Here is a 13196-nt window from a genome sequence, read left to right as displayed (position 1 = left end):
GATAATGTATCTCTATGGGTTGGCTTTTCCACACGGGTAACCGCTAAAACACAGAAACGACGTCGGTTGGCTACTCAACAATATGTGCCTCCAATCGCATCCAATAGCACTCCACAGTCTAGGTTTGTTTTTTTTTTTTGTTTGTTTCGTTTTGTTTTGTTTTTGAAACTAAGCATCAACAACCTTCACATTAAAAAAAAATGTCTTTTGAAGAACCCTGTACCTTGCACGTATGCATTGTGTTTTATTTCATTTGTTGCTATTTAGGGTGATAACAGAAAAGCACTTAAGTTTCTAGGCCGTAAATTTATTCATTTTGTTAATTTTGGGGGGATTCACGGAGGTGTATGCTTCAGATGCAATGCAGAGAACTTTACCAGCTGCAAAAAACAAAAAACCAAAAACCCTCAGCAAGAACATTTCCTATTAGCTGTTCCAAACAGATATGCGAGGTCTCCAGGATAACAGCTGGTACCTTGAGAAATTGAATTTTCCGTGCCAGGTAAGGTTGATGAGGTATTAGCTCCTGAATGGAATATATCATATAAGATTTGACAAGCTTGAATTAATACCTAATGTTCTCGAAAGGGGCGGGAAGTGATTGGAGAGCAATCAGGGAGCGTTCCCAAAGAGGCCACAGACAATGTGCAAGCAGATAAATATGAAAACGCACCCCATTAGCGGGTCACGGGTGACCTGGCATCAGCTTGTTATTGCTGCGGTAAAACCAAAGCTTTAGATGTGTGAGCGCAGCGGGGAACCCACACCTCTGCTGATTTTTCCCTGTCAGGTAAGCAGAAATCTGTTTACAGGGCTTGGCTATTCAGAAATGCTTTGGGCGGAAGGCTCCACTTAAATAAAGAAAAGGGGTCTGCTCAACCACGCCCCGGCTGCTGAGAAAGACGCGCCTTGGTTGGCTTTCAGCTACCGGTCTGGGCTCTAACCACGTCTGACAGTCGTCTAAGTTCAGGGCTGACGTCCACCGTTGACTCCAGAAGCACTTTGTCCAGCCTGCACAATGCAGTGGAATCTCCTGGGGTCCTCATGGGCTCCCTGACTTCCTGGCGAGGGGGTACTTAGCCCCTTCCCAGGGGACATTTGAGTGTCTGGCGATATTTTTGCTATCACAACTGGACGCTCCAGGCATCTAGCGGGTAGGGGCCAGGGATGCTGCTGGACATCCTCCAATGTTCAGGACAGACCTCCCCACCCGCAGTGAAGAACACTGGCCCAGAATGTGAGTGCAGACGAAGGTGTGCACAGCTTCGGGGTAGTGTCAGGCTTACAGAGAGGAGGGTCTCGAAGGAGGAGCAAAGCGGCCAGGTCGAGAAGAGAAGAAAAAGGGGTACCATTCTGTCTGTTCTGACATATCTTCCAACTATAACTCTGCTCCTGACTTCAGACTGCCTCGCAGAAGTCATTCAGCTCTGTCCTGCTTTCATGTTTCTCTTGGCTAAAAAGGGGCAGCCAAGATCAGGGAGGGTTCTGTGGAAGGCTCTGGCACCAGCCGGAGAAGGACCCATGCTTGGAGCTTTGTTCAGTTCATCTTGTACTGAAATATTGATCCTCTATCCATGAACGTTGATCTATCACATGTCAACCGCGATATAGCGTGCATGCTGATAGACGTCGTCCTTCTCCTAATGAATATTATTTTCAGCTCCTGTCCAAATAAAGGACTTGTGTGCAGTCATAACTCGTATGGTGGGGCAGCTGGGTGACAAATGGGTTTCCAACCAATATTCCAGTCAGAGGTAGAGGTGGTCCGCCCAGCCCCATGGCAAAGAAGGGCCATGGTGGGACAATGGAAACGGTAGGAGGGAAGGAAACACATTGTCACACAGGTGTGGGAGACGGTGATGTGACTCAGACCGGGCTGAGCAGTAGGGCGAACTGGTAATGACGGGCCGTCCTTTATCACCTCTCGTGATCCCTTTCCTGCCACAGAATCCATGACCCCTGTATTCAACCGTTATGGCGTTTATTGCCTGCTAACAATTCCTGCTCTGACCTTTGCTGATGAAAGCCCAAGACATTTTCTAGCAACATATTTGGAGATTCTGGGAAACAGACAAGTCCTCGAGGCACAAGGTAAAGTCCAAGGTACCCTTATGCAATCCCACAGCTGTAGATGCCCCCTTAATACCAACACCCCCAAACAAGTCCTGAGAAGTGACTATCTGGTTTGGCAGCCACCAGTTCAATAATCAGACAGTAACTCGGCTTCGCTGAGTTTGAAATTTGATCGTGGTGGGTTGAAAAGAAACGGGGGTAGGTTGAAATCGAATGGTAGGTGAGGGAGTAGAGATGGCCGTTCTTTCAAGAAGAAACCAGGGTGAAGCTCAGGGTCCTCTTTTGGAAGATGCATCTAATAACTGTGTCACGTCCACTTGGCTGACCTCTGATTTCAGAGGCAGCTGAGATGGACAGTTCCTTGCCAATCTAGACTCGGCTTGCCCTTACAAGGCCCCGCCTCCCTCTCCTGCCTTCTGCTTCAGGGTCTCTTCTGACATCTTGGAAGCTCAGTAGGCCCTTGCACAAGCATAGCCCAGAAATATGAGGAAAGTACCCCCACCATGAGGGAAAGAAGCCAATGTATAAATTCTCTGACGCCCCACCTTTAGGGTGGTCATTTTTTTCTGCCTCTCCAGCAGAATGGAGCCCCCATTCCACACAGCAGTGACTTCAGTAAGGCACCTGGATGTTGGCTTTTCCTCCTTCCCCATCCCATTCTTTCCACTCACTCATTCATTCCTAATGACTATCGCCTGGTGCTTTTTCTCAGATCTTGTCATCACCGCCATTGAGTGAACTCTTGGCTCTGCTGGGGTTTTAATAAAGACCATTCCCCCCTGTTTCTTGCCAAAATGGAGCTGTAGCGTCTTTTTGAGTTCAACGACAACAGAAACAGATTCCTCCCAGAACACTCCAGTTTGTAATGTCAAACAGGAGCACACTGGTGCCTTTCTCATTGTTACCACCCGCCCATCTCATGATTGAGAGTCACCTGCCGTAGGTTTGCTCTTTTTTTAAATCACGGAGCACCAAGGTCTCGCTTTTCTGATGGTCCTTTCACAGCCTCAGAGTGAAGGGGCTCGGATGATGACTTCTGACTTTTCTGCGTTATTCTATCTGTTCATTTTATCACAGCTTTCAAGGGTCTGGGCTTTGGATTTGCTTCGGGATCCTATCAGTGTAATGGACTCTCGATTGTATACTTTTGGTGACCAGGCCTCCCTGGAATGCTCCTGCCTGACAAGAATAGTCTTAGTATATGGATCAACTCTGGTCAGATTTCCCATTGGTAAATTTTTCAAGCCATCTGGAGGACATCTGAGATGTCTGGCCCTCAGTTTCCCAGTAAGGCTGCAGCTCACCTTCAGGGCCCAGCGTGGCCCCAGAAGCCTGCAGAGGGTTGGAGTAGGCAGAGAACGGATCGACTAGATTGATTCGTTTCTGTTCTTTGGCAAGGATCGTGCCAGCATCAGCAGTCGCGGCCCGTCCCAGGGAAGGTCTCCAGTCTCTGGATAGCTCGTTCGGTTTGCAGCTACTCTCCACTGGTGCCGAAAAACCATTCAACACATTGTTTTTCTTTGAGTAGAGCTGACACACGATGCTACATGGGTTTCAGGCGGACGACAGTGATTCGACTTCTCTATACGTTATGCTGTGCTCACCACAAGTGTCGCTATCATCTGTCACCGTGCAACGCTGTGACGATGACGTCATTCACTCTGTTCCCTGCCGCTGTACCTTCCACTCCTGTGACTTACTCATTCCATAACTGGAAGCCTGCACCTCCCCCCCACCTCCACCCATTTTGCTCGGTATCCTCCCTCCTCCCCTCTGGCAACCTTCAGCCTGTTCTCTGTATTTATAGGTCTGATTCTGCTTTTTGTTTCTTTATTCATTTGTTTTTTTTCAATTCTACACATGAGTGAAATTATGTGGTATTGTCTTCCTCAGTCTGACTTATTTCGCTTAGGGAAATAATACCCTCTAGGTCCATCCATGTTGTTGCAAATGGCAAGATCCCATCCTTTTTTATAGCTGCATAATATTACATTGTATGTGTATACACACACACACACATACACACACACACACACCGTGTTTTCCTTATCTATCAACGAATACTAGGTTGCTTCCGTATCTTGACTATTATAAACAATGCTGCAATCAACACAGGGTGAATACATCTTTTTGAATTAGTGTCTTTGTCTTCTTTGGGTAGATAACCAGTAGTGGAATTATTGCATCACGTAGTATTCCTGTTTTTAATTTTTTTTCTATTTTTAATTTGGGGAGGAACCTCAATACTGAAAAACATTTTTTAATGAGCTGCATGAAACAGACACTGATAAGTTTTCTTCAAGATCTTCTGCTCTCTGTGCACATGGTTAGACCACTTGTCCACGTTCCTCGAGGTTAGTTGTGGCTGTGTGACCCCGGGTGACCAGCAGAATGTAGACGGAAGTGGAAAATACCACCTCCAGCCCCAACTCATGAAATGGACCCAACTCCCTCGCAGTCCTCCATACTCCTCTTCTGGATGGCTCGAATGTGGGGGGCGCCTTGTGGAGGGCATTTTGGGAGCTACCCCTTGAAGATAATGCAGCCACAAGATGGAAGGAGTCTGAGCCCTGAATCGCCACCTTGAGGGAAGTTGCATGACTGGTTGCCCGGCATTGAAATGTGCTCTGGGGAGGAGGAACGTGTTACTGTGTTAAGCCACAAGCTCTGGGGGATGGATGTGTTAAAGCAGCTAGTCTTCCCTTGTCTAGTCGATGGCGTGGGGAACCGGGCATTGTGCAGACTTGACTGATGCTGGAGAGATCCTGCTATAGGAGAAAGGTAGAACAGAAGGGAAATCCATATGACTGGCATCCACACTCCCCCATGTATCGCAATACTATTCGGAGGGCTTGTCCCAAATTCGAGTCCTTGAGCTTTGCACATGGGAGGATTTCATTCAGCAGAGCTGGGGAAAAGCCCAGGAATATGCATTTTAATTGTTAGCTTCCGTGATCTGGGTGCCGGTAGACCAGGAAGGCCATTTCGGGAACCGGGGAGAACATGGTCTCTCACAGTGCTAAGGGGATGGTTGTCGAATGAATAATTAAACCGACAAGGAACAGGAGAAGAGAGAGTGAAAATGAGATTACAAGCGGGGAGACGTGAAAAAGAGCAGCACACAGCTGGGGAGAGCCTCGCCCTGCGGCGCCTGGAAAGGTGGGGACATTTTGTCACAGGTGGCTGCGGCTGATGGTGGCAGACGAGGCACATGGAGTGTGTTCCTCAGCTTGCCAGCCCGACTTTCCCCAGGGGAAGCCCTCTGCTTTGAGGGGCCTGCTTTCTTTCAGGCGTTTTATGTACATCCTGCTGTCGCTGTCCTCTAACAAGCTGCTCCTGTGCCGGATGCATTTTCATGGCTAATGGCCCTGACTTTCTGGGAGACGCTGGGAGCAACAGAAAACAGGAAACACCGTGTAGATAGATTGAAATCAGTTGGCACATGCCCGCATTTGCTCATTTCTTAAACGTTTTTATTGTCTTAAATGTAAATTCAAGTTAGTTAACATACAGGGTCGTCTTGGCTTCAGGAGTAGAGCCCAGTGATTCATCTCTTACACGGGACACCCAGCGCTCATCCTCCACGCCCGTCACCCATTTAGACCCTCCCCTCCCCCACCTCCCCTCCAGCAACCCTCAGTTGGGTCTCTAATGTTTGCTCCTTTGCGGCACAAATTTCAGGTAAGCCAAAGAGATAAGATCTCTCTGCTTTCCTGATGCGCACGTCATAAGGGGCCCACCTTTGATTTGCTGAAATAAATACCATTTTCTCATTGGGGGGGCTGGAGGAGAATCCACCCAAGGCTCATGGCGCTCATGGCCCAGCAGACTCAGGCAGAGAGCAAAGGGGTTAAGCCGACACCGGGGGCGGAGGGGTCAGGGTGGCGTGCACCTTGAGTGAGGTGAGCAGATGCCACCCGGAGACTGGAAGTGACAGAGACAAATGACAGCACGTGAGGATGCGGAACATGGACCGGCGATGCCAGGTGGCCCGTCAACCCCAGCAGGCTGCTCTAGGCAGGCAGGCGTGGCGCTCCACACACCTTTCCTAACAAGCTGTCTTCAAAGTCTTGTGGCCTCTGCCCAGTGTCCTCATCAGCCCCTTTCGAAATAAGTGAAACGCCTTCCTGTCTGCAGGTCACCAGTTGGTTATTCATATGGTATCTTCAAGAGTTCGCGGTATGCCGGTGACATTCCTAGGAATGTCATTTAGAATTAGTCTTCACTTCTTAAAACATCATGGTGGAAATATTGTCACTATAATATCACATTAGTCCATGATAACGAGAGCTCCAATATTTGAAGCTCTTAATGCGTGGCTCATGTTGTGCAAAGAACTTTCCATATGTTCCCTTATTCAAGTCCAACCATAGCCTCGCGAGACCAAGGCCTTGACTCTATGAGGTTAAAGTCAAGGAAACGGAGTCTTGGCAAAGGAAGAAACATGTCCACGATCTCAAAGCGGCAAAGCCAGCATTTGAGCGTAAGCAAGAAGTGAAATTAGCCAGGTAGAGAAAGGCAAATACTGTGTCATCTCTTGTATGTGGAATCTTAAAAAAAAAAAAAAAAAACAATTTCATAGAATTAGAGAGTAGAATGTTAGCCACGGGGGTCTGGGGGTGGGGGGCATGGGCACATGCTGGCCAAAGGGTACAAGCCTTCAGCTGTAAGATGGATAAGCCTGGAGATCTAATATACAGCATGGTGACTCTAGTTACTAATACCATGTTGTGTATTTGAAAGTTGCTAGGAGAGTAGATCCTAAGTGTTCTCAGCACGCAGGCACACGCACACACACACGGTAACTATGTGAGGTGATGAATGCGTTCATTAACTCGATTGTGATAATCGTTCCACAAAGTATATGTATTTCAAATAATCTCATTTTACTCATTAGATATATATGATTTCTCTTGTCAGTTATGCCTCAGTAAAGCTGGAAACATAAAATGTTAACTCTTAACTATTTTTCAGCTGACACTTATTGGGGGAGTTATAATGAACCTTTCGATACATCATATCCGTTCATCTTACCAACCACCCACGGAATAGACATCATGGTCCTCATATGGAGATGAAGGAAGTAAGGGGTAGAGAGATTCAGTGACCTGCCCAAGACCATACAACTCTAAAGTAAGACAGAGCTGCAAAATGTTGATCCCAAGGGTTTCTGGTTGGGCCTGGAACAGCTGTTCTCTGCTGACTGTCGTGTAAGTCAAGCTGCCATTTGGAGCCCCAAATGCTGATATCCAACCTCTACTGTCCCAGCCCGTCAATCTGTAATAGCCTCCATTGAGGGAGGGTAGCCTTTATTATCTAAAACTCCAGTTTCTAAGTTGATACTGCTAGAGTTATATGAGGCTCTGGGGAGACAGTGTGAGGGGCCTGGGAGATTAATTTTGGTAGGAATTCTGGCGGAAGAGAATGTGAAATGGTGGATGCTTCAGAGATTTAAAATAAATTGCTGTGTGTGTGTTATTTCCTTCTCATAACACTCTTGGGGGCTGACTAAAGGAAACCTATGGGATGTTTGCCCCAGCCCCAGTGCTGTCCCAAGAGTGATAAAGAGCCTGTTTGAACTGGGCCAGGTATTTGCCTAAAAAAGGAAGTCAGGCGGGTATAGAAATATACACCCAGCGGGCATTAGATGGGGGGGAACTGTTTAATCTGTCTTTTGAATGGATTAACGGTTGGCTTTAAGAAGGCGCTTCTGACTTTTGGCTGTGTAGACCACGAGGAGAGGCCACGCTACATAATGAGGATGAGCACCGAGGGGGAATTAGTGGTGTATCTGCAATCGGCAAAAAATAGCCGTAAAATTATTTCCAGGGAGAGCCAGATTTCCTCATCTCAAACTGGGATGGAAAAATCACCCACACAGGACGCTTTCAATCAGTGTTGGAAAGCGTTTGCTTTCAAAAGCAGCATGGCACAGAGCTGGACCGTCCAGTACAGTGGCTCGTTAGCCCCGTGTCGTCGTGCAGGGCATGAAATGTGGCCATTTCAAACGGAGGTGGGCCGTAAGGGTAAAAGACACACGAGACTCTAAAGAGTCAGTAGGAAGAAAGCCAAGTATCTCCCCGATCATTTTTTAACACTGATGACATACCAAAATGAGCATGCTTTTTTTGGATAAATTGAGCTAAATAAAGTATTAAGATGAATGCCACCTGTTTACTTCTTAAAATCTGACTACTAGGAGATTTGAAATTATGCATGTGGCTTGCCTTCTGTTTCTATGGGAAGGCAGCGGTCTAGACTGGGAGTAGGGCTTTGAGGTCCAAGAACACTGGGCTGAAAGTATCCCTTTTGCTCACTTGCTGTGCAGCTCGCGCATGAGAAAACCTTTCTGTTCTTGAGTTTCCACTGATGTGAAAAGAGCGGACAACTACCTCTACTTTCGGGTTATTATGATGGCCCACCCTAGATAAACATTAGTTTTCTTCTAACCTTCCCTCTTGCCACGTATTTTGACAAACTTGAGGGAAATGATTTTAGATTTTGAATCCCATAACCTGGCGAACTACCATTCAAGTGTCAAGCAAAATTAAGACTTTTGGGGAGCCTGGGTGGCTCAGTCAGTTAAGCGTCAGACTCTTGGTTTCGGCTCAGGTCACGATGTCACGGTTTGTGAGATCGAGCCCCGCTTCGGGCTCTGCACTGACAGTGCGGAGCCTGCCTGGGATTCTCTCTCTATTTCTCTCAAAATAAATTAAAAAATAAACTTAAAAAAAGAGAAATTAAGACTTTTTAGATATGCAGAGACTCGCAGAGGTACTTTGAAAGTGCTAGTTAAAGATGTTACTTACAGGAGCACCTGGGTGGCTCTGTCAGTTAAGCATCTGACTTCGGACTCAGGTCATGATCTCAGGTTCATGAGCTCGAGCCCCGCGTTGAGGTCTGTGCTCACAGCTCAGAGCCTGGAGCCTGCTTCGGATTCTGTGTCTCCCTCTCTCTCTCTCTCTCTGCCCCTCTCCCGCACATGCTCTGTCTCTCTCTCTCTCTCTCAAAAATCAACATTAAAAAAAAATCTTACAGTGCCACCAGAATAAAAACGGATGCCAAGAGAGAGATGTAGCTGAAGAATCACAGAGGTCAGCATGGTACCAGAAAAAGCTACTGATCACTGCACATGATTATGGATGCAAAAGTCAAATGATAATAATAACACTAATGATACAACCCAGGATCCAAATCCTAGATGTCAGAAGGGAAATGAAAGGGTTAGAGAACGAAGTGAGATTTCCGTTTTGATGGGGAGGAAGATTTAGATACCCATTGCCTTTGGTTGCAACTAAAATACTACAATGTTAGGTATGCATTTGCTAAAAATATAAAAGCAGCAAGTAGCAAAATAGAAAAATGATGGCCGTTTCGCGATTACTAGAAGAAAATTAAGTGGAACAAAGCATAGGTATCGGCACAACAGTAGGCAAGGAAGGAAAAAGAAGAAATAAGGGCAAGTCATGGTAAGTAGAACAAATGAAATAAGATGGCATGAATAAACCCAAGGATATTAACAGTTGCATTAAATGTAGATGGGTTAAATACAACTTTTTTTTTTTTTTAAAGGAAAAACAGGGGCGCCTGGGTGGCACAGTCGGTTGAGCGTCCGACTTCAGCCAGGTCACGATCTCGCGGTCTGGGAGTTCGAGCCCCGCATCGGGCTCTGGGCTGATGGCTCGGAGCCTGGAGCCTGCTTCCGATTCTGTGTCTCCCTCTCTCTCTGCCCCTCCCCCGTTCATGCTCTGTCTCTCTCTGTCCCAAAAATAAATAAACGTTGAAAAAAAAATAAAAAATAAAAAAGGAAAAACAGGGGCGCCTGGGTGGCTCAGTCGGTTAAGCGGCCGACTTCGGCTCAGGTCACGATCTCACGGTCCGTGAGTTCGAGCCCCGTGTCGGGCTCTGTGCTGACAGCTCAGAGCCTGGAGCCTGTTTCAGATTCTGTGTCTTCCTCTCTCTCTGCCCCTCCCCTGTTCATGCTCTGTCTCTCTCTGTCTCAAAAATAAATAAATGTTAAAAAAAAATTTTTAAAAAGGAAAAACAGATTGGTTGAGTAATTTTAAAAGTAGACTTCAGGCGAAATAACAGGCGAAAAAGTAAAGGTTAGAAAAGATCTATCATAAAATGCTAGAATGAAAGAAATAAACAAGGGCAGAATTATTAATATTTGTAAAAGTGAAAGCCAAAAGTAGTAAGAGAAAGAGAGATCATATTGACAACAGATCCATGTCCAAAGCAGGCTCCAGGCTCCGAGCTGTCAGCACAGAGCCCGACATGGGGCTTGAACCCACGGACTGTGAGACAACGATCTGAGCTGAAGGCGGACGCTTAACTGACTGAGCCACCCAGGCGCCCCTAACCTGAATTACTTCTTAATTATAAGGTTCATCAAGGTCATGAGAGTCCTACAAAAAACCAGCGCTGCTGGTGGCACTGGCCCCCACCCCCGTCTCCGCCCACGGGCAAGGCTCTGTGGCCTGTGCCACTCTTGGCACAGATGTGTCCACAGCTGCTGCACCTCTCCCCCTGGAACTTCGTCAGCCACAGCCCCTCGTCCACTGCCGCCCGGCCCGCTCCCTCCTGCAAGAAGGGATTGAGGAATGCCCTTGTCCTGATGAGCACCAGGTGACGTATGGAAGTGTTGAATCACTATATCGTACACCTGAAACTAATATAACACTGTGTTTAACTGGAATGAAAACAAAAAGTTGAAGTGTTTCGATGATACCATGACGATATTTTTGGCTTCTACAAGTGGTGTCGCGGCCCTGCTAAACGTAATACTGCGGTCGAGTTACAGCAACTTCTAGTCTCACTTGCCCTTGACTCAGAGTGTGATGTTTTCCCCAATGGCTCTTCAGATGACTCTTGTATTTTGCTTGTGAAAGGACCAGTGGTTTTCCTCAAGGCCATCAGAGTTTGGGAGTACTACAAGGCTGCCATAGCCTTTAATGAGTTTAATGTTCTGCACTGGCACATGGTTGATGACCAGCCTTTCCCTTATCAGATGCTGCTTTCCCTGAGTTAGGCACCAAAGAAGACATTCTTTGTCTCGTGTTTATACACCAAATGATGTCTCCATGGCGATCGAGTATGCCTGGTTGTGAGGGATTCGAGTCATACCAGAGCTTTATAGCCTTGGACATACACATTCTTGGGGAGACCTAAGCAGTCTGGGATCTTTAGAGCTATAAACTCTATTCTGAATTCAGCTTAGAGCTCCCTGTCTAAAATTTTTCAAAGTTAGTACAGTGTTTCCAGATCACTTCATTCACTTGGGAGGTGACAAAGTGGAATTTCAATGTTGAGAATCCAATCCAAAAATCGAATTATTTCATGAAGCAGAAAGGCTTTGGCGAAGACTTTAGAAGACTAGAATCTTTCTGCATTCAGGAGCTTTTGGGTTTTGTGTCAACCACAAACAAGGGACCCATAGTCTGGCAAGAGGTTTTTGATGATCGTGTGAAGCTTTGGTCAGGCACAGTCGTTCAAGTACGAAAAGATAAAACGTATCGTGAGGAACAGGGTGAAAACACAGCAGCTGGTTTCCCCGTGATCTTTTCTCCTCCTTGGTGCTTAGATTTGATTAGTTAAGGACAAGATTGTAGACATTGCTATAATGTGGACCCTCTTGACTTTGATGGTTCCCAAGAACAGAACAAAACTTGTCATTGGTAGAGAAGCTTGTCTATGGGGAGAATTTGTGGATGCAACTTACTTCATTCCAAGATTGTGGCCGTGGGCAAGTGCCATGGGTGACAGACTCTGGAGTCATGAGGACATCAAAGAGAAGAAGGTGGCGCCTGGGTGGCTCAGTCGGTTAAGCCTCCGGCTCTTGATTTCGGCTCAGGTCATGACCTCACGGTTCATGAGATCGAACCCTGAGGGGGACTTTGTACTGACAGCGAGAAGCCTGCTTGGGATTTTCTCTCTCCCTCTCTTTCTGCCCCTCCCCCACTCTCTTGCATACCCTCTTTCTCTCTCTCTCAAAATAAAAAACATTTTAAAAAAAGATAGAGAAGATGCCTACACCAGACTAACAGTTCACCAGTCCAGAGTGGTCAGACAAGACTATCTGCAGAAACTTTTTTTCCCGGGCGTTGTAACCACAAGTACAAAATATAAAAATGGGTCCAAAGCAGAAAATAGGAGGGGACAAAGCCCACAGCGATCTGCACTACAATCAACTTGATTTTGAAATCATGGAAATTAAGCTTTGGTATACTGGTTTTGAGTAAAATGTATCTATTTAATGATTGAAAAAAAAATGTGGAGTACAGCCAAAAAAGTGCTCGAAGAAAAATAGGCAGTTATAAATACATTCCCTAGAGAAGCAGAGAAAATGAAATTAGCAGTGAAATCTAAAACCCAATAAAAGAACAGAAAAACCTGGAAAAATAAATATAAAGGCAAAGCAGATGTTAATGGTACTTTTCCAAAAATTATAGAGTTAATCAATAGAACACAAACCTGATTAGAAAATTTTTTTTTAATGTTTATTTATTTTTAAGAGAGAGAGAGCATGAGCGGGGGGAGGAATAGAGACACAGGGAGACACAGAGCTGTCAGCACAGAGCCTGATGCGGGCCTCGAACCCACAAACTGTGAGATCGTGACCTGAGCTGAAGTTGGATGCTCAACTGACTGAGCCCCCCAGGCACCCCCACAAACCTGATTCTTTTAAAAGATCTCCCAAACAGTCTATCCTTTAACGAGTGTGATAGCAAGAAAAATAAAGAGGACGTAAATAGATAATCTTAACATTCAGGTACTTCAAAAATGTCCAAAAGCAGGAACACAGGGAAAAGATATAAAAGGCATAAATATTGGAAAGAAGAGAGAAAAGTGTCTTTGCCTGAAGATAATACTGATTATCTGTTTTGAAAAATCTAAAAGGTTTCTCTGAAAAATGATTAAACCTATGAATAATGTTCATATAGTTAAAGAAATTGAAAATAAAAATATAAACATTAATAGCCTTCTTATACTACCAATCACCTATCTGAAAATGGCATTTTAAAAAGTTAGTTTCACAATATCAACAATAGCAAATACAGTAAAAATAAATAAAACCAGGGCTAAATCTAATGCAAGTTGTAAGATTTAGCTGAAGAAATTAA

General features: G+C 45.7%; 1 pseudogene; it reads left to right on the top strand.

Annotated features, from left to right (window-relative positions):
• Positions 1 to 6041: 6041 nt before the first annotated feature.
• Positions 6042 to 13196, top strand: part of LOC115507727 — a 73440-nt pseudogene continuing 66285 nt past the window's right edge.

The sequence above is a fragment of the Lynx canadensis genome, chromosome X (assembly GCF_007474595.2).
Source record: "Lynx canadensis isolate LIC74 chromosome X, mLynCan4.pri.v2, whole genome shotgun sequence".
Taxonomy (NCBI): domain Eukaryota; kingdom Metazoa; phylum Chordata; class Mammalia; order Carnivora; family Felidae; genus Lynx; species Lynx canadensis.
The sequence above is the reverse complement of the archived record's forward strand: the minus strand, read 5'-3'. Positions and strand labels throughout refer to the sequence as shown.